The sequence below is a fragment of the Chanodichthys erythropterus genome, chromosome 21, assembly GCF_024489055.1.
Source record: "Chanodichthys erythropterus isolate Z2021 chromosome 21, ASM2448905v1, whole genome shotgun sequence".
Classification (NCBI taxonomy): domain Eukaryota; kingdom Metazoa; phylum Chordata; class Actinopteri; order Cypriniformes; family Xenocyprididae; genus Chanodichthys; species Chanodichthys erythropterus.
The window spans coordinates 13,378,856-13,398,068 of record NC_090241.1 but is presented as its reverse complement, the minus strand read 5'-3'; the positions used below and the strand labels follow the sequence as shown (position 1 = coordinate 13,398,068).

Genomic DNA, 19,213 nt, shown 5'->3' with positions numbered 1-19,213 from the left:
TATCAAAAGGAAGTTATCATAGGGTTTTATTAAACAACACTGTTAACTCTCAAGCATAATTGGTCCTTTGTGGACAAATTTGGACACAAAGTTCTCCGGCGTGATCCCAAATGTTTTTTAAATAAATGTCATATCACTATCTTTGATAAAATAAAAACTATAAATTTATGCAATTTTGAATTATGAATTACCTTTAAAAATACCAAATATACCATGTAAAATATGCTTATTTTATGTAATATTTAAAATTTCTTTTACATTCAAATAATTTCAGACAGCCAAAACCTAAAAATTTGGTGACTTTGATGACCATATGATGGTATAAAAATATCAAAATAGCAAAAATATCAATAACCACTATATGGCTGTAGTACTCAATTGCTGCATATAGGCTGAAATCTATAAACCATTGTTGTAAAAAACTTAACCTCTTAAGTTTTTTAGATTTTATCACAAGTTAAAATTGTAGAATTAAAAAAACAAACAAAAAAACAAAACAAAAAAAAAAACATTTGTGTTGGGTGAGACTATACAGAGATGCCAAAATATGCTTACAGACTAATCTGACCATGCTATAAGGAAAAGACAAAGTAGGAGACAGAGTAATCATTTATTTAACAAAAAACATACAATTTCAATAACTTACCAAACAGGTAAATTATTGTTAACATTAAGTTAGGAAACATTAAGCCTAACAATAACTCAATAAAAGTAAATGGTAACAGATAGATAAGAATAAACAATATACAATATTGTATTTGTTTGGAAGCATCAACAAATCTTGCAGTAGGACTTTGATCTGACTTTAATGTTCAAATGTTCAAGATATCAAGAATCCTTTCACAGGTGTGCATTTGCTGTCTTGACATTATTCTGATGAAGACTGAAGCAAATTGGGTAAAAATAAGAGGGTGATTTCAAAGCATTTTGAAAGTGACACTTCCTGTTGCCATTTGGTGGTGCTATGACTTTGACTTACAATAGTCACGTCCTTGTGATCGGCCTCCCTCAACGAACACACAGATGAAGTTCATCCAAATCGGTCAATCTATGCAGAAGTTATAACACACTTCCTGTTTCCCTTTTCTTGCCATAAATTTGTTTCAACACCATGGCCAAACAGTTCAAGATATCAAAAATCTGCTTGCAATTTAGCATCCTCAATGTCTTGACTTCTGCTGACCGCGTGTGGTGGTGATTGGATGAATTCCCTAAGAGTATATCAAATTCCAGAGCATGTGTTTCTCAAACAACCCTAAATAGCCAGCTTCCTGTTTGGCTGGCTGTGGCGACCAGGGCGGGCGAGAGCCGTGAGGGAACGGCGTGAGGCCAGTGACGCAAGTGATAACAAGCATCACCTGGGAGGCGCACCGGCCTTGAGTCTCTCACGGAGGAGCTCCGGGAGCATAAAAGGAGGAGCGACGACCGTGGAGGACGAGAGAGGACCAGGGGTCTCATTTATAAAACTGTGCGTAGGATCCTACTAAAAGTGTACATACGCACAAAAGCTAGATTCTGCGTACGCACAAAAAAAAATCAGATTTATAAAACCATGCGTACGCCAGAACCCGCGAAAAAATCCCTTTATAAATCCCAGTCAGCGGAAGATTGTGCGTACGTGCATCTCCACCCTGTCTCCTCCCCGAAATCACCATATATGGAGCTTACGACGCCTAGTTTTACTATGCATAACCTCATCTGCATATCATTTCCATACACGTTCCCAACCACGTGACATCCACGGTTAACACCGTCAAAGGTACAAGACATTGGAAAATATTAGATATGGACTATAAATGCCATTTGTGCCACACATTATATTGATAAAGATCATCCAATATCCTCTTTGTTTTAGAATAAATATATCAAAGTATCCATAAAAACAAAATTGTAAAAAATTCCTCAGATAAAGGTTTTAGGATAGAGTTGATTCATTCATTTCCACTGGCCAGATAGTATTTTAATAGTTTTAAACAATTCAAATCAAATTTATGCAGTTTTGCTGATGAGGTAAACATATCTTTTATGAAGTTTATATGCTATTTTTAGTGGAAACAGATCGGACTACTTATTTATTGCAGTGTAAATACAATTGTCTGACTCAGCGCGTCACTGACAAAGTATTTTAAAAAGAAAACATGCAAATCTTACCGTTTTCCTCAAAATATATCCTTCGGGTAATTGTTTGAAGAGGACATGCAGCTGTGGTTGTACAGTAAGATATTATCTTTTGACCTATTCAAACTGGACAACGGACCGTTCGACCACCGAATCCAGCAGTGTCTTTCATAATATCTAAGTTAAGTGTGCATCACTGATCGTCATTTTTGAAAAAATATTTTGTCATAACATCTGCATTTTAGTTTAAAGAGGAATTATTGTGCTTCCAGCGCTCCTCGCTGTCATAAAACAGAGTGTCACTGGAAAAGTGATCGAAACTATCTCAATTCATATCACTTTGTCTCCAGAATGTGCGTACGCACGGCTCAAAGTTTGCTTAAGGGTGCGCACATTCTCCCATCAAGTTTGTTTTCATAGATCACAACCTTTGCGCGGGAACTGGCGTACGCACGTTTCCAGCCCTGTTTTGTGCGTATGCACGCTTTATAAATGAGACCCCAGGCCTGGATATTATTTTATGTTTTATTATGTTTGTGTGGCCTGCAGACGTCCGCGAGGGTCTGCCGGTATTACTTTCGTTTTGTTCTTTGTTTATTTTCTATTAAAGTTTTGTGGAATGTTCGCCGGTTCCCGCCTCCTTCTTCCCACATTTACGAACCGTGTTACATTGGTGCCGAAACCCGGGAGGAAGGAGGGACGTGCTGTCGGAGAGCCCTCGCTGCTGAGGGGGATCGCGGTGCTGCGGAGTTCGGGCAGCGCGGAAGTGAAGACCGCGAGAGGCTGCCCGAGGCGGTGGTGCTGGAGCCTTGTGAAAGGTGGGACGGAGACCCGGATGCCGTGCTCCTGGGACGAGGTGGGGTGGCTGCCGTCCTGGACCTGGAGGGAGCGGAGGAGTCGCCGCCGTCTGCCGTGGGCCGGAGCCTGCTGCCGTCCGCCATGAAGGGGACTCGCAGGGGACGGGGTACTCGCTGCCAGCTGCCCTCAGTCGGAGGAGCCATCGCCGGCCGCCAGGAGGCGGTCGAGGATCGGGCCGTCCACCGAGCGTCCAGTGCCACCGCATGGCACCGCGAGAAAGAGCCTCTTGGCAGGCTGAGGACCGAGCGGCAGTGTGTCTGGGAGCCGGACCCAGCATTTTTTTTTTTCTTTCTTTTTCCTCTCTCCCCTCTCTCGTCCTGTCGCTCCCCTTGCTTCCGTCTCCTTTCTCTCGTCTCGTCTGTCCTTACCCCCAGGTGCTGCGGCCGCCGAGACAGGCCCCGGGGGGGAGTAGAGCGCAGTCTCGGAGGTACCCCCCGGCCTGCGAGGGGCGATGGGGTTATGTGGCGACCAGGGCGGGCGAGAGCCGTGAGGGAACGCCGGGCGAGAGCCGTGAGGGAACGGCGCGAGGCCGGTGACGCAAGTGATAACAATCATCACCTGGGAGGCGCACCGGCCTTGAGTCTCTCACGGAGGAGCTCCGGGAGCATAAAAGGAGGAGCGACGACCGTGGAGGACGAGAGAGGACCAGGCCTGGATATTATTTTATGTTTTATTATGTTTGTGTGGCCGGCAGACGTCCGCGAGGGTCTGCCGGTATTACTTTCGTTTTGTTCTTTGTTTATTTTATATTAAAGTTTTGTGGAATGTTCGCCGGTTCCCGCCTCCTTCTTCCCATATTTATGAACTGTGTTACACTGGCATATGACTTTTTTCTTTGAAAGTTGTTTGGCCCAATGAGATCTATAACTGTATGAATTTTGGTTACTGTAGGTGAAAAGGGGTGCGTTACAGAGCCCCTCAAATACAAGCATATAAAAGGCTGTGCCACGGAGGCCCCCATGACAACATGAGCCCGGCCCTGATGGCAGACAATTCCTACATGTGTGCAAAGTTTCAAGAGTTTGAACATGTTAAGGGACCCAAAAGTGCCCGAAAGTTAGAAAAAATAAATGACCCAAGTAGGGCTGCAACAACAAATCGATAAAATCGATAAAATTCGATTATTAAAAGAGTTTGCAACGAATTTCATTATCGATTCGTTGTGTCGCGCGACTATTACGCCTCAATGAGACGCGGAGATGTTTGAGTATAAAAACATGTGGTTGAGCGAGAAGCAGAGCGGAGCAAAAATAAATAAATAAATAGCAGAGCGGAGGTAGAGGAAAGACCATTGGAGAGACCCGTAACGTTGTTCTGAACAGGCGTGCCGTTGTCAGGACCCCCGCAGTTTTGAAAAGACAGAAATCGCCCCCCACACTTTTGATACGGGCTGCTTCAATCAGTCACACTATATCATCTTTTAGCTTTGGATATTTCCTTTCAAATGAGACCATTTTCACGTTTTTTTTTCACGCTTTTGTTCATAAATAATCAACTGTTTTGTCGCGGATGTGAAGAACAGGAAATGCGCTTCGAACGGAGAAACACGCGATCTCCAAACAATCGATCAAAGCGTGCTAATGTTTTAGGACTGGTCGATGGTATATAAATCATGCCCGAATGTCAATCAAGCCAAACCGTCCATTCATAAACCGAGAATTTGACCACTTGACAAGGTAAGGAGGCTGATCTCTCAGGTTGACACGTGAGCTGGCTTGACCGAAGTTTTCGTGAGGATTTAAGGTTTATGGACTGTTTTGATTTTGGTAATTACATCTAGAAAGATAAAAGCATTGATGGCATCTATAAAATAGATATCTGAAAGCGAAACAAAAGTGATATTGCCTCATCCAGTGAGGAGGACGCACGAGAGGAGACCTGCGCGTTTAATTGGTATGTGTACTGTAATACTGCATTTACAATGCTTATCAGTGGCGTACATTTCGATTGCGAACATGAAAATCCAAAAGACCATGACTAAAACTAAATCAAAATTTGCTGTCAAAATTAACACTGATCTGTTGTCATGTATTTATTCTGTGCTTTGTCCCATATCGGTTATTGTTGACAAATATATTTGTTTGTTGTACTTTTTAAATTTCATTTTAAAGTTTTTTTATAGCACTTGGTCATCTTAAGCTAAACAAAATTATACATCTTTTTGTGCAATTTATTTAAAAAAAAAAAGCCCTATATATTTGGCAGATGTAAAGCATACATGTGTATGTTTTTTGTGTTAGTCCCTTTGTTTTTTATTACTTTAACAGCTCAGGGATGTTAAAAGAGCAACCTGTTTTTGCACGTTCTGAGGATTTTTCATTTCTGTTTTTGAATAAAAGGTTAGAAATTAATGTTTTTTTCCCCACCGATTCATCGATTAATCGTAAAAATAATCGACAGATTAATCGATTATTGAAATAATCGTTAGTTGCAGCCCTAGACCCAAGGAAAACAATAGGGCCTTCGCTGTTTCAGGGCTTGGGCCCTAACTAACATGTCTTAAATATCATTATTTCTTCCTCTTAATTACATATCAGTATCACTGAAGTGAAATGTTAAAATGCTCATTTGTTGATATTTGTGAATATATTTTATCCATAGTTGTGTGTGTTCATGATAGTTGTTGAGTATATCTCTCTTATGATAAGGAAGACATGTGGAGTTAATCTTTAAAGATTAGACAGTGATGAGCTATTTTGGAACCAAAGACATTTATTCATAAATGTCTCTGAATATGTGATGTGTCCCAATGCAGTCCTGTGTTTAGTGACTGTACCGAGTGCAGTTTTCACTTCATTCTTAAATTTGACCCAATTATCCCATACAATTTACAAATGGCTTATTGTCTTGTCACATGTTGAACCATTTGTCCTAGTGATACAGCAGAGTGCCCAAACTCTTTTGTCTTTGTCTCCACTCCCATTTTAATGTTCATTCATCTCTATAATGAGTGTGCTTTTGGTCTGTTGTGTTGTGGGTTGTTGTGCTTGATCCCCTTCCTTTTTCCCATGATCTCCCCTCTTCCTCTTCTCTCCAACCTTTCCAAAATTTTCTATGCACATTTTTTTTTTGAGTCTTTCTTAAGCCAAATATGAGGTGTGAGCAACTCCTGAGTTTAGTTTAGTCTCCATCTCAGACCTCATAATTTCTCTTTCTGCTATTTATGATCGCTGGATATCCTAAAATTAGGTATTAAGTGAAACAATGGTAACACTATTGATATTTGAAGATATTTGAAATAAAATATGAGAGATTTCTGTTCATTCAAACTAATCTATATGAATCGAGTGGTTTGGTGCAAATTTTCTGAAGAAACTGGATCATTTTATGTGATGAACAGATTATGAATTTAGACTTTTATTCACATATAATCTTTTGTGTGGACTTCAGCACATTCTGAACTTGTAAGTGCTCATACCGGTACTCATAAGCTTTATTCACACATAGCATCATACTGGGAATTTACTAGTAATGTTACATCTTCTCAAACTGGAATATGGCCAGAACTGATTGTTAAATTTAGCTTGAACAACCAAACTTGTAAAAGGAGACTGTCTGTTTGGATAAATAATTGCATGATTTAAGTTAGCAAAGCTTGTGGATAGAGTTCTATATAATAAAAGGTTCCCCAAAACTAGAGTTAAGTCTGTGTGGAGAGAACTGAATCATTTTGATTTAAACTTGTATGATCTGTGAAGTGCAAAAGGGGAGTCTTGAACAATCTTCATGCTCTCTTTTCTGTACACTGACAGGTCATAAAGTGACCATGTCTGTAAAGCTCCAAAAAGCTTCATATAAGTAGTCCATAAAACCTGTGCACTACAATACACTACCTGTGCACTCCACTAAAGCCTTAAAATAGTTTTGTTTATAGTTTTGACGTAGACATGTTTATTTCTTTATATAACAACATCATTAGCCAGAGATTGGGTGGTTTAGGTTCAAAGGTGCACACACATTGGTCTGGCTTTTGTCTATGTTAATATTTAGCTAGTCAAGAATCACTGTGTGTGTACCTGTGCTTGACCATATTTTGGGGACAAATTTGTACTTAGAAGTGAGCTAAGCTAACTATAAAAATGTGAGCTATAAAATAAATATTTTTTTAAATGCGGAATTTCTGTTAGGCTTAGTATGTAGGTTAGGGTTAGATGTATATAAAAACAATATAAGTATATGAAATGTCCCCATTTAGATAGCCGTGTGTGAAGTCTCTTCCACTTTTCCACCCCATCTGTGGGATGTAAATAAAGCACATACATGAACTTCAGTTAATGTAGTGTTGATAGTAACCATAGTTCAGGATTTTTATAGCTGATACGATTACCAATTTCTTGATCGGCCATCTTCATGACATTATATTATTTGAGCTTGTGAAGTTTTTGAGCTTTTCTTTAAGCTTCAGGGACCTTGTCATAACAGATTATACTATATGTAAACTCTCTGCTCACAGCCTTAGTTAACTGAATACCAAAGATCTATAGTTTTTGTTGACAAAAATAATGTAGACTTAATAAACATTAGCATGCTTACACAAAACATTATCTGTATTAGGATACATTTGTATTTAATTTACCAGTTTATTAATCCAAATATTATTAACATTTAATGAATTGATTCAATCTAAAAAACTGCTGTCACCACACCAAAAACTGTTAATGAAGTCTTAAAGTTAGATATTTTTAAGGTTTAGGAAAGTGGGACATCAATGTTAAATTGGACTGAGAATTTGTTTGAAGGACTTGAGTGTATATGTTTCCCTAGGGGCCTGTCGGGCAAGTGTGTGCATGTTTTTAGCCAGAGGAACAAATAATTTGTGTTTGAGTTACTCATAGTATTAGAGACTGGGCTGTTCTCTTTTCCATCTTTTGTGTTCTTTTTCTAATTAGAGTGAAGAAAAACAATTTGGAATTTATTTTACTTTTCTGCTATGTTTTAATACCTCTTATACAAGTATATATCCGCACTGAGACCCACCACTTCAAGATATTTTCTCATTAAATATCTTGTTTCACTTTTGAATGCGTCACTTTAGGAAGTAAAATGTGTTGCAAGCACCATTTCATGTTGACTATTAAGGAATGTTTAGCTGACAGGAAGGGATATTAGGTCATTCCGTGTCAACTCAACAAGAGTTCCCTGGCTCAAATTTTTGATTTATTAATATTTTTCCTGTAGAAAGACAAACATAAATAGTGATGAAAGCCAAAATATTAAATGTCACAGATGTATGTGTCACTGAGTAATCCACTATTTTGTAAAGGGGGGTCAAAATGACAATTTTCACCTGAGATTTGAAGCCAAATTAGAGGGGTGTAAAAATGACATAAGAAAGATGGCAGCATCATTATTTTATTTTTACACAGAGATTGGTAGGTCTATTAGTAAAATCTGTTGACTTTAGCAATCTTTATTTCATTATATGCCAACAGTGACAGTTCAAAAATGGCAAAAAGCACCTAACTCAAGAAGTATTAAAGATATCTTAATATCTTTTAGATTCTGGTTCTTAACAAACTTTCCTTATGGTATCTTCATTTTAAACGCCCTCGATGGTTCGATCCCTGAGATATGGACACATTAATGCAGCTCCATGAGTAAAGTGGTCATTTTCAGTGGTCAAAAACCAAATGTGGGTCACTTTGTATGCAGCTGATACTTTTTTTTATTTTAAAGAGGAATATCTAAAGAACAAATAATGTTAAAACTAGAAAAATGTATCTCATTTTTATTCTATCAGCTCAATTGCAGAACATACCTCTTCCATAAATATTCTTTTTCCAAAGTTTGCATTAGGGCTGTTCAACGATAATTGTGATTATCGTGTACAAAATTAGAGTCTGTGTTTACGTAATATATGTTTGTTTGTTTTGTGTATAATTATTATGTATGAATAAACATATATTCATGTATATATAGTTTGCATGCATGTAACTCTAAAATATTCAAAAAATCTTCTAGATCAGGGGCCATATTCACAAAACATCTTAAGGCTAAAAGTAGCTCCTAACTTGTCAATTTAGGAGAAACTCTTAAAAATAATGGGCGTGTCAGTCCTAATTTTAGGAGTCCTACATTTTTGCTCTAAGAGTATTTCACAAAGCATTTTAGCACTAAAACTAGCTCCTAAGTCTGTGAAACATTAGGAGTAGTCAAGAGGACTCCTAAATCACTAAGACCAAATCACAAACAGTCCTAATCCACCTAAAGACACTACACCATTGAGGCAATAGCGATAGAGCCTTGGGTGCTGAACCTTTTCTTCATAAATGCAATACATATTACATATAGATTTGAATCTATGATAAAACACCAAAAATAAATCTTTAATAAATTAATAAATGAATAATGCCTGATTGCCTGTGGAAGTTGTTTTAATTAGTTCACACTTACAAATGATCAAACAGAACATGTACTAGTTTAATTAGTGACACTTAGCCCACATTTTAAAACCTTTTATTGAATATGGCAGCATTTTTATTTTAAAACCTTTATTTTAATATAGAAACATGATACCTCATTCTACAATATTTCTATGATTAAATCCCTGACAGAGACTCCTCCCACATCAGCCAATCACTGTGGGCATAGTCCATAGCAACGAGGTCAACCCCGCCCTTTCTCTTAGCTTAAGACTTCTCTCTATTCCTTAGTAAAAGTTTGTCTTAGCAGCTCTGTGAATAGGTTTTAAGAGAAAACTCTTAGCTAAGAACTTTTACTGCCATTTAGGAGAACTCTTAGTGGTAAGATAAAATGTTTTGTGAATATGGCCCCTGGGGCAATATTCACAAAACATCTTAAGGCTAAAAGTAGCTCCTAACTTGCTGATTTAGGAGAAACTCTTAAAAATAATGGGCGTGTCAGTCCTAATTTTAGGAGTCCTAAATTTTTGCTCTAAGAGTATTTCACAAAGCATTTTAGCACTAAAACTAGCTCCTAAGTCTGTGAAAAGTTAGGAGTAGTCAAGAGGACTCCTAAGTCTCTAAGACCAAATCACAAACAGTCCTAATCCACCCAAAGACACTACACCATTGAGGCAATAGCGATTGAGCCTTGGGTGCTGAACTTTTTCTTTATAAATGCAATACATTTTGATTTATAGATTTGAATCTACGATGAGATGGCAAAAAAAAAAAAAAACCTTTAATAAATAAATAATATCTGATTACCTGTGGCAATGGTTTTCATGAGTTCACACTTACAAATGATTGAATAGAGTTAAAAAAAAAAAAAAAAAAGCAATTTAACCACCACTTTAAAGGTCCAGAAAGATACTAAAGAATTTGTTAAAAGTCAATGTGACTGCAGTGGTTCAACCTCAATGTATATATATATATATATACATTGAGGTTGAACCACTGCAGTCACGTTGACTTTTAACAATGTCTTTAGTATCTTTCTGGACCTTTAAAGTGGTGGTTAAATTGCTGTCTATGGGCGAGTCATATACCTCTCAGATCTCATCAAAAATATCTTAATTTGTGTTCCGAAGATGAACAAATGTCTTTCGGGTTTGGAACGACATGAGGGTGATTAATTAATGACAGAAATTTTCATTTTTGGGTGAACTAACCCTTTAACCATTTTCAGTAGATTTTTGGTACTCAATTCTTTTGATAGAGGGAAACAAGATACATTTCTATTTCAAACATTATTTATTCTTCAGACATTCATCTTTAAATGCAATAAGTATCAGCTGTGTGCAAAGTGAACCACATTTGGTTTTTGATCACTGAAAATGGGTAAAATTCAACAATTTGAATATGGAGCTGCTTTGAGGTCCCCATATCTATGGGACTGAACTATATAGGGCCTTGAAAATTAAGATTTCAGAAGGGAATTGTTTATTAAGAATGAGAATATAGAAGCATATTAAAATATCTTATCTACTTTTTTTTTTTTTTTTTTTTTTTTTTAGAGTTATAGGCATGCAAACTTTGAAAAACAAAAAAGTATATTTATGGCACTCAGACAGGTATGTTCTATGCCATTGAGTTGATCGAAAAAACACGATTCATTTCTAGTTTCAACATTATTTGTTCTTCACATGTTCCTCTTTAAATGAAAAAAAGTATTAGCTGTATGCAAAGTGACCCACATTTGGTTTTTGACCACTGAAAATGAGGACAATTTACTCATGGAGCTGCATTAAGATCTCCATATCTCTGGGACTGAACCATCGAGGGCCTTTCAAATGAAGATACCAAAAGGATGGTTTTAGAAAGAGAATCTAAAAGGATACTAAGACATCTTTAATACTTCTTGAGCAACAAAAATGACTAAAGTCAACAGATTTTACTAATATACCTACCAATCTCTGTGTAAAATGAAATAATGCTGTCATCTTTCTAAAGTCATTTTTTACACCTCAGTAACTTGGCTCCAAATTAGAAGATTATTCTGTAAATATACATCTGTGACATTTAATAGTTTGTCTTTCTACAGAAAAAAAATATTAACAAAATCAAAAATTTAAGCCAGGAAAGTTTCCAAAATTTGGTGATTTGACACAGAATGACCCCATTATACCTCAAATTCTCTCTGAAGAGTCTAGCCGATTATTTCCTTAAGATATAATACAAAATATTTTCCTTTTCTCAGGTCAGGACATGTTGTGTTTACAGAACTCTTTCCTGAGTCAGAGCATTACTGTGCTGAAAGTATCCTCATGGACCGTTCATTCACAGTCATTTTAGTTGCACATTGAAAAGTCTTCAAAGACTTTTATTTATGCAACCTTTCATAGAGGCTGCTGTGCCACTATTTGAATGAGGTACTGCAGACCTGTTATTGAGGCATCATATTTTATTGATACCCACCTGCCTCTAAATATCAAATGTTTTTTTAATGGGTCAGAGCAGTTAAAACTGCTCCATACATTTTCAGTCTTTGAAGCAATGATTAAACTGTGATTGTATTCACCAATAATACATCTTTAGTTTAAAGGAATGGTTACAGTTCACAAAGTCCCTGCCCAGAAGTTCCCTTTTTGTAGCTAAATATATTTAAGTAAATGCTGCTTTTCTTCGCTACATGTTATGTTAGAATTAGTTATATAAGTGGTGTTTACTTATCTAAAAGCTCCTATCACTCAAAGATTCTAGAAAAAAATCTGTAAAACTCATTCTGGTAACTATTCAGAATTGCACGATTTTAGTGCTCTTTAGTTTATAGCACTTGTATACAAAGAGGATTGTGGGTTAAATATAAATGGATCATTCTGTGTCAAATCAACCAGAGGTCCCCGGCTAAAATTTTTGATTTTGTTAATGTTTTTTTCTGTTGAAAGATGAACATAAATAGTGATGAAAGACAAAATATTAAATGTCACAGTATATTTAGGCATGCAAACTTTGGAAAAGGAGTATATGGCACGCAGGTATGTTCTATGCAATTGAGATGATAGAAAAAAATGATATACATTTCTAGTTTCAACATTATTTGTTCTTCACATATTCCTCTTTAAAAGAAAATATCAGCTGTATACAAAGTGACCCACATTTGGTTTTTGACCACTAAATGTGTTCATTTTAACAATTTACTCATGGAGCCACATTAAGATCTCCATATCTCTGGGAATGAACCATTGAGGGCCTTTTAAAATGAATATACCAAAAGTAAAATTTGTTAAGAACCAGAATCTAAAAGAATATTAAGATATCTTTAATACTTCTTGAGTTACAGGCATGCAAACTTGAGGCAAAAAACACAAGAAGTGCTTTTTACCATTTTTGAACTGTCACTGTTGGCATATAATGAAACAAAGATTTCTAAAGTATAGACCTACCAATCTCTGTGTACAAATAAAATAATGATGCTGCCATCTTTCTAAAGTCATTTTTACACCCATGTAAACTGACTCCAAATCTCAGGTGAAAATTGTCATTTTGACCCCCCTCTACGAAATTCAATTCAATTCAAATTTATTTGTATAGCGCTTTTCACGATACATATCATTTCAAAGCAACTTTACAGAAAATGGATGTGGAAATAGTGGATTACTCAGTAAATAAACATGTGTGACATTTAATATTTTGGCTTTCATCACTATTTATATTTGTCTTTCAACAGAAAAAATATTACCAAAATCAAAAATTTGAGCCGGGGGCCTCTGGTTGATTTGACACGGATTTGACACCGCCATTACTTTGTCCCAAATATGGTCATAAATATGGCATATAAGCGAAAAAAAAAAAAAAAAAACTGAAACAGATAAATATTAATCATTGAAAATAGGTCAAATGGGCATTTATTTTTTTATTTTTTAGGGCATTCATTAATTGTCTTTTATGGTTTTTCTTATAGACAAGTTAATGTAGAAGTAAATGTACTTAAGTAAACCAATGATTGTTAGAAGAGTGAACAACTTAAGTTTATTGTAAACGGACAGCTTTTTTTCATAAATTATACAATTTAAAGTAAATAATACTATTCTATCATTTGTTGCATGATTTCTTTGATAAGTGACATAAAATAGACCTATAAAATTTAACTAATTTTATTACATTTTATTATGCTTTATCTTCTAAGTGCTTTGTCATTTACACTAGGCAAGTTATAGATCTGTTTGTGATTAGATATACATGCTGTTTCTTTTGTATTTCTGAAATTCACTTATTCACTATATAGTGAACTTCACAAAAATGATTGGTCAGATTAATTTTGATTGGTCAGCTTAAAAGATCTGCCTTAACGATCTGTTGATCAAACTGGACAAATATGGAGTTTTAATATTTATAATTTTTTCAGCATTAATTCAACAAAATCTATATAACTGGTCAGTCTGCATGGTCTTTTTATCTGGTTGTTTCTTGAATCTTGTTATGTTCTCTTAACTGCATGACTAACCAAAATTAAATCGAAATCATGATTTGGCTGTGATTTTAATTAAATATATGCGCATTGCGTTTTATTTTTAAGTACAGTCCTTACCTTTATTTTTCTCCGAGTGTTCACTTTGTCCTCACAATGAAAATGATGCGAGTAACATTTATGGATTAATATTGTTAAAATTTCAGTAAATGCTGTTTTATTTGAGGTTAAATGAGTTCTTATTGTTGGGCCTGAGATGAACAATAGAGGTCAAAGGAGCTGTTTCTTATTTCTTTAAAGTTTAATTTAAGTTCATAATTTGCATCTGCATTTTCATTTGTTCATAATTTGCATCTGCATTCCATGCTGACCACAATATGTCTGGATTACATACAGCACTACAAACAGTGAACTAGATCTTATTTTGTCTCAAGAAGATTCTTAAATATTTTCATTTAATGTGGGTTGTCAACTGTTACTTATTTATTCTGCATCTTTGTGTGCATGTCTTTTTGATTTATTATTTTACAGAATGTTCCTTAAAATACAAAGAAAAAATTGTATCACATTGCATTTGATTTATTAATCTCCTGATTTTAAAATTCTTATTAATACTTAATCACTATTAGCACTACATTCTAGTAAAATAACTTCTTTTGAAAGGGCATTTCAAACATGAATGTTTTGATGCGACTTTTACAGGCACTGTCATTAACACATTACCCAAAATTACTCAAGAACATTTGATCAGATAAATGAAAATGTGACAGTAACAAATGTGTGCATTTGTTGTGCAAACAAATAATTTTTGGGTCTTTCTGTTTTCTTTTTATATTTCGAGTGATTATATATAATATGTGGATTTATTCGTGTCAGTTGCCCTGCTCATACCGGGGAAAATGTATTAAATGCCTCGTTGTCTCTGCAAATTACTGTATATAGGGATTGGAGGAAGTAGTTTTACACCAGAAAGCAACACAACTTAGTTCTGTTTAAATTTGACTAGCCTATGTATTTTAATAATTAAATTCAAATTATTTTAATTAAAATTATCGTAAATTGAGAAATTCATACTGAACTTTTCACAAGGCACCATATTTTAACTTATACATTTTTTTAAGCTTATGACTTTGTTGGGCCTTCAGTGCCCCATCGGAGTAAGAGCCCACTCTACCAGAGGCATGGCCTCTTCCTGGGCGTGGTCCGGCGGTATGTCTATTGATGACATTTGTGTGGCGGCAGGCTGGTCCTCTTTGTCCACCTTTGCCAAATTCTACAGTCTAGATGTAAGCGAGCCACTTATATAGGCAGATTCCGCACCCATTCAGTGGTAGGGGGCACCCATTGGTTCGTGCACTTACGCTGCATCACCATAGGTTCATGCAGTTACAGCTCACCAGCCAACCAGCTCGTACAGAACTCTGCTCGGCTTCTGGCTTGTGCAGTTGCACTGCGTTGTTACATTTTAGCTTCAAAATCAAAGTTTTCCCCATAGCGTCTTAAACGCAATACTTGTTCCTGTTATCTCAGGGAAACAAGGATACGTTAATAAATAAAATAATTTAAAATAAATAATTAAATTAAAAAAATAAACACGCGTACATATAGCTAACATACATGTGTGCCTCGCTGATGACATTTACTGTCAATAATTCACCACAACAATCCCTTATGGCGTCAACACACTTTAGCTATGTTCGTTATTCGTTCTAATGTCAGGGGAATGTTCTTAGAACTCTAATCAAAGTAATATCATACCTTCTGTTCTCTTTTTTTTTTTTTTTTTTTTTTTTAAAGAATGTCAAAATATGCGCTTTAACCGTTCTTCTGATCCATTTGAACAAGCACGAAAAATAACGAAAGCTTGCTTAATCAGAACTCTAGCATGATTGTACACAGCGTGTTACAATACTGAGTTCTGATTGATCAATTGCTGTTATTTATAGTTTAATTATCATTCTGACAATTTAAAAGTTTTGTTTACATAAGTTTTACATAATAATTTATACTGTTAATTAAAGGGGATTAAGGGTGGATGGTGGCTTTACAGAAGGGATGCTTTTTGTCATTTTTTCCAACAAGAGGGATGCTATCCCCCTGCATCCCCCCTCAAATCAAGCTCTGTGTGTGGTTGAAAGGACTGTTTGTAAAGCTTTCATAGCCTACCTAAACATGACAAATCTATTCATGATTTTGTCAAAGGTTTATTAGACAGGCAAATCGTTGTCATTTTAGAAATAATATTGCGTGGGTGTTTGAATCAAGATTATGATGTTTGTAACGATTAATCGTACAGCTCTACACACATTATAATTTACTATTATAGTAAAGAACGCAATTTTAAAGCGCAATTGACAGATAAACTACATGTACCTATTTCAGTGTTGTTAACTTCTGAATATTTTCAGCAGTTTGCTTCATGCATTCAGTTTAACGGCATAGATAGCAAGAACATTTGGGCCAAATGTGGCTGTTACCTGGCACATCTGGCCTAGATATGGCATGGCTGAGCACATGTGGGCCAAAGGTTCGTCATATATGTTTTACCATGGCCTTAGAATTGGAGGGAATTTTCTTTTGCCTCACTATTTGTATTGAGGTATATGGCCCAGATGACCACACACAACTGCAGATCATATGTGGCCTAGTTATGGCACACCATGGAATATTTTAACTTATGCTTAACATTTGGCTCATACTTGGAAAAACACATAACCTGTGCGGCAGGTCTGTGGCAGTCCACATCTCAAGCCTATTCAAAAGCGTTATTGGTTGCTTTGCATCTTTGCAACTCCTATTGGATTTCTAAACATGTGACTGGCAGCTATTAAAATGCAGATATTTCTGTTATTTCAGTTATTTCCCTCTCTGCTCTCATTTTATCAAATTCCTTTGCCCACATAAGCTCCACTTATCTTCAGATAAGCTGTTTTGGTGTCTAAAAAGTTAGTATTAATATTAAGTATTATATTTCTAAAAATAGCTTGTTACTAGAGTGCTCCTCATTTTAAATGACAAGGAAACCAATTTAGTTAATGTTTTCTTCATGCTACTGTACGTCTTGTGTGGTAGAAACAAAAGATTGGCTAACACTTGTATGGGGAACAATCCTCACTTTTAACTGCTTATTAGCTTGCATATTGGCTATTTATCAGTACTTACAAAGCACATATTAATGCCTTGTTCAGCACGACCATATTCTACATCCCTTAATCATACCTGATACATAAACTTAAACGATACAGCAACTAATAAGCAGTGAATTAGCAGTTTATTGAAGTTGCTGAAATTATTTGTAATGTTTATTTACAGTCATTTGTAATGGGCCTTTGTGCTTGTTTTAAAATATTAATTTAAAGTGTTAGTTCACCCAAAAATGAACATTCTAAAATCATTAATTACTCACCCTCATGTCGTTCCACACCCGTAAGACCTTTGTTCATCTTCGGGACACAAATTAAGATATTTTTGATGAAATCTAAGCGGTATATGACACGTCCATAGACAGCAATCACTTTCAAGGTCCAGAAAGGTACTAAAGACATCGTTAAAATAGTTGACGTGACTACAGTGGTTCAACCTTAATTTTATGAAGGAAGGCGAATAGTTTTTGTACACAAAACAAATAAAGACTTCATTCAACAATATCTTCTCTTCTGTGCCATTTTCATAGTTACGTACAACGCTTCCAGGTTCTACGTTAGAATGCTGACTCATTATTGGCTGTCTCCAGCATCACACGCATGTGTTGTGCTGCTCACGTGTAGCGCTTTGAGCCTGCATTCGGGCGTAAACACGGAAGCCTTCACTATCCTTACTGCGTAAGGATAATGAAAGGGGAGAGAAGAGATTGTTGAATAATTTTTTTGTTTTTTTTGTTTTTGTTTTGTTTTATTCTCGTTGCTTCATAAAATTAAGGTTGAACCACTGCAGTCATGTCGACTATTTTAACAATGTGTTTAGTACCTTTCTGGACCTTGAAAGAGGTGATTATATTGCTGTCTATGGATGAGTCATATACCACTCAGATTTCATCAAAAATATCTTAATATGTGTTCCAAAGATGAATGAAGGTCTTACGTGTGTGGAACGACATGAGGGTGAGTAATTAATGACAGAAATTTCATTTTTGGGTGAACTAACCCTTTAAATAATATCTGATGTATGATACTATGATATACTAACATATTTCTTTTTTTATCTTCCTTTTTCTTATGGATTGTGACTGAGAAAGATTGGTGAAACATGACATACATACATTTGACACTTTCCACATTACTATCAACATCAGCATACTCCTTTTGTGTTTAACATCTATTCAATAAAAATAAAAAATGACCTTAATTATTTTTTGTGTTTAAGACAGTTTGATTTACTGATTGTTTTTTTTTTTTTATTAAAAATAAATAAATAAAAAACAGATGTGGTAAATGTGGTTAAATTATGGCTTTTGGTGTGTTCAGCCATGTATGGGCCACATAAGGGCCTCAGCCTTTTGCAGAACTCAGCCATTCAAGAATAACATTTGGTTCACATATGATCCACATCTCTTTTTATTATTTGGCTCACTACTGGTTTTCTGGTATTCTTTTATTTTAGTTCTGGCTAAATTCACTGTGTATATGCATTGTAAACAGATTATGTTCTTTGTCTATGCAAGAAAAGCACGTCCCTGAATTAGTACATTTTTATAGTGTATTTAATTCAGGTAATGTTAATGGTATGATCCATTTCGGGGTGTATATATGTATGTAAAATCAGTCAGAGCTAGAAATGCATCTTCATTAACCGATAAAGCTTCATATCATGGGAATACTACTTTCTTTGACCTCCCCCCAACATCATATTTTGCTGTGCTTATGGGGGGATCAACCTAGGCTGTTTAGCAAGTCCTCATCTGCAACTCTTGTTGACATGTCACTTGAAAAGTTCAGTGAATCGTATTTTGCAGAAATGTAGCCAGAGACATGTATTTCCATTGATGCTTGTGTGTGATATATATTTTTTTAATTGTCCCTAAGTGTCAAACCTCCTCAAAATGTTCCTGACAAAATTGTCTCTCTTTTTATGTGTGTCCTAGGTTTAGTCGATGGGGACATATATTTGACTGTGTGTTGCGTGTATGCATGTCGACCCAGCAGATCAAACCCTGGTAAGAAAACTTTTGTCAGCTGTCTCTTTTTGTCTCTCTCACATATCATGACAGTCCATTTGTGGCATCCTATCTTGATTTGTGCTAATGGAATATTATGCTGTTTTAATAACATTAACAATATTTTGTATGGGTGAATTATATTTTAAGTCATTATGAAATCAAAATCGATAATTCTTATTTTTTATGCAGTATTGCAGTATTTATTATAATTGATTTATTCATGCATGTCATTATTTTTTGAAATTCATGTGTCATAATATGTAATCAAAA

General features: G+C 35.6%; 1 protein-coding gene across 1 annotated transcript in view; it reads left to right on the top strand.

Annotated features, from left to right (window-relative positions):
• The window catches only part of plxnb1b (plexin b1b), a 65,922-nt gene that overhangs the window by 7,329 nt on the left and 39,380 nt on the right, over nt 1-19,213 (top strand). The window contains exon 2 of the mRNA XM_067373272.1: nt 18,869-18,940. The gene's annotated coding sequence lies outside the window, so the exon portion shown is untranslated. The remainder of the gene's footprint in view (nt 1-18,868; nt 18,941-19,213) is intronic.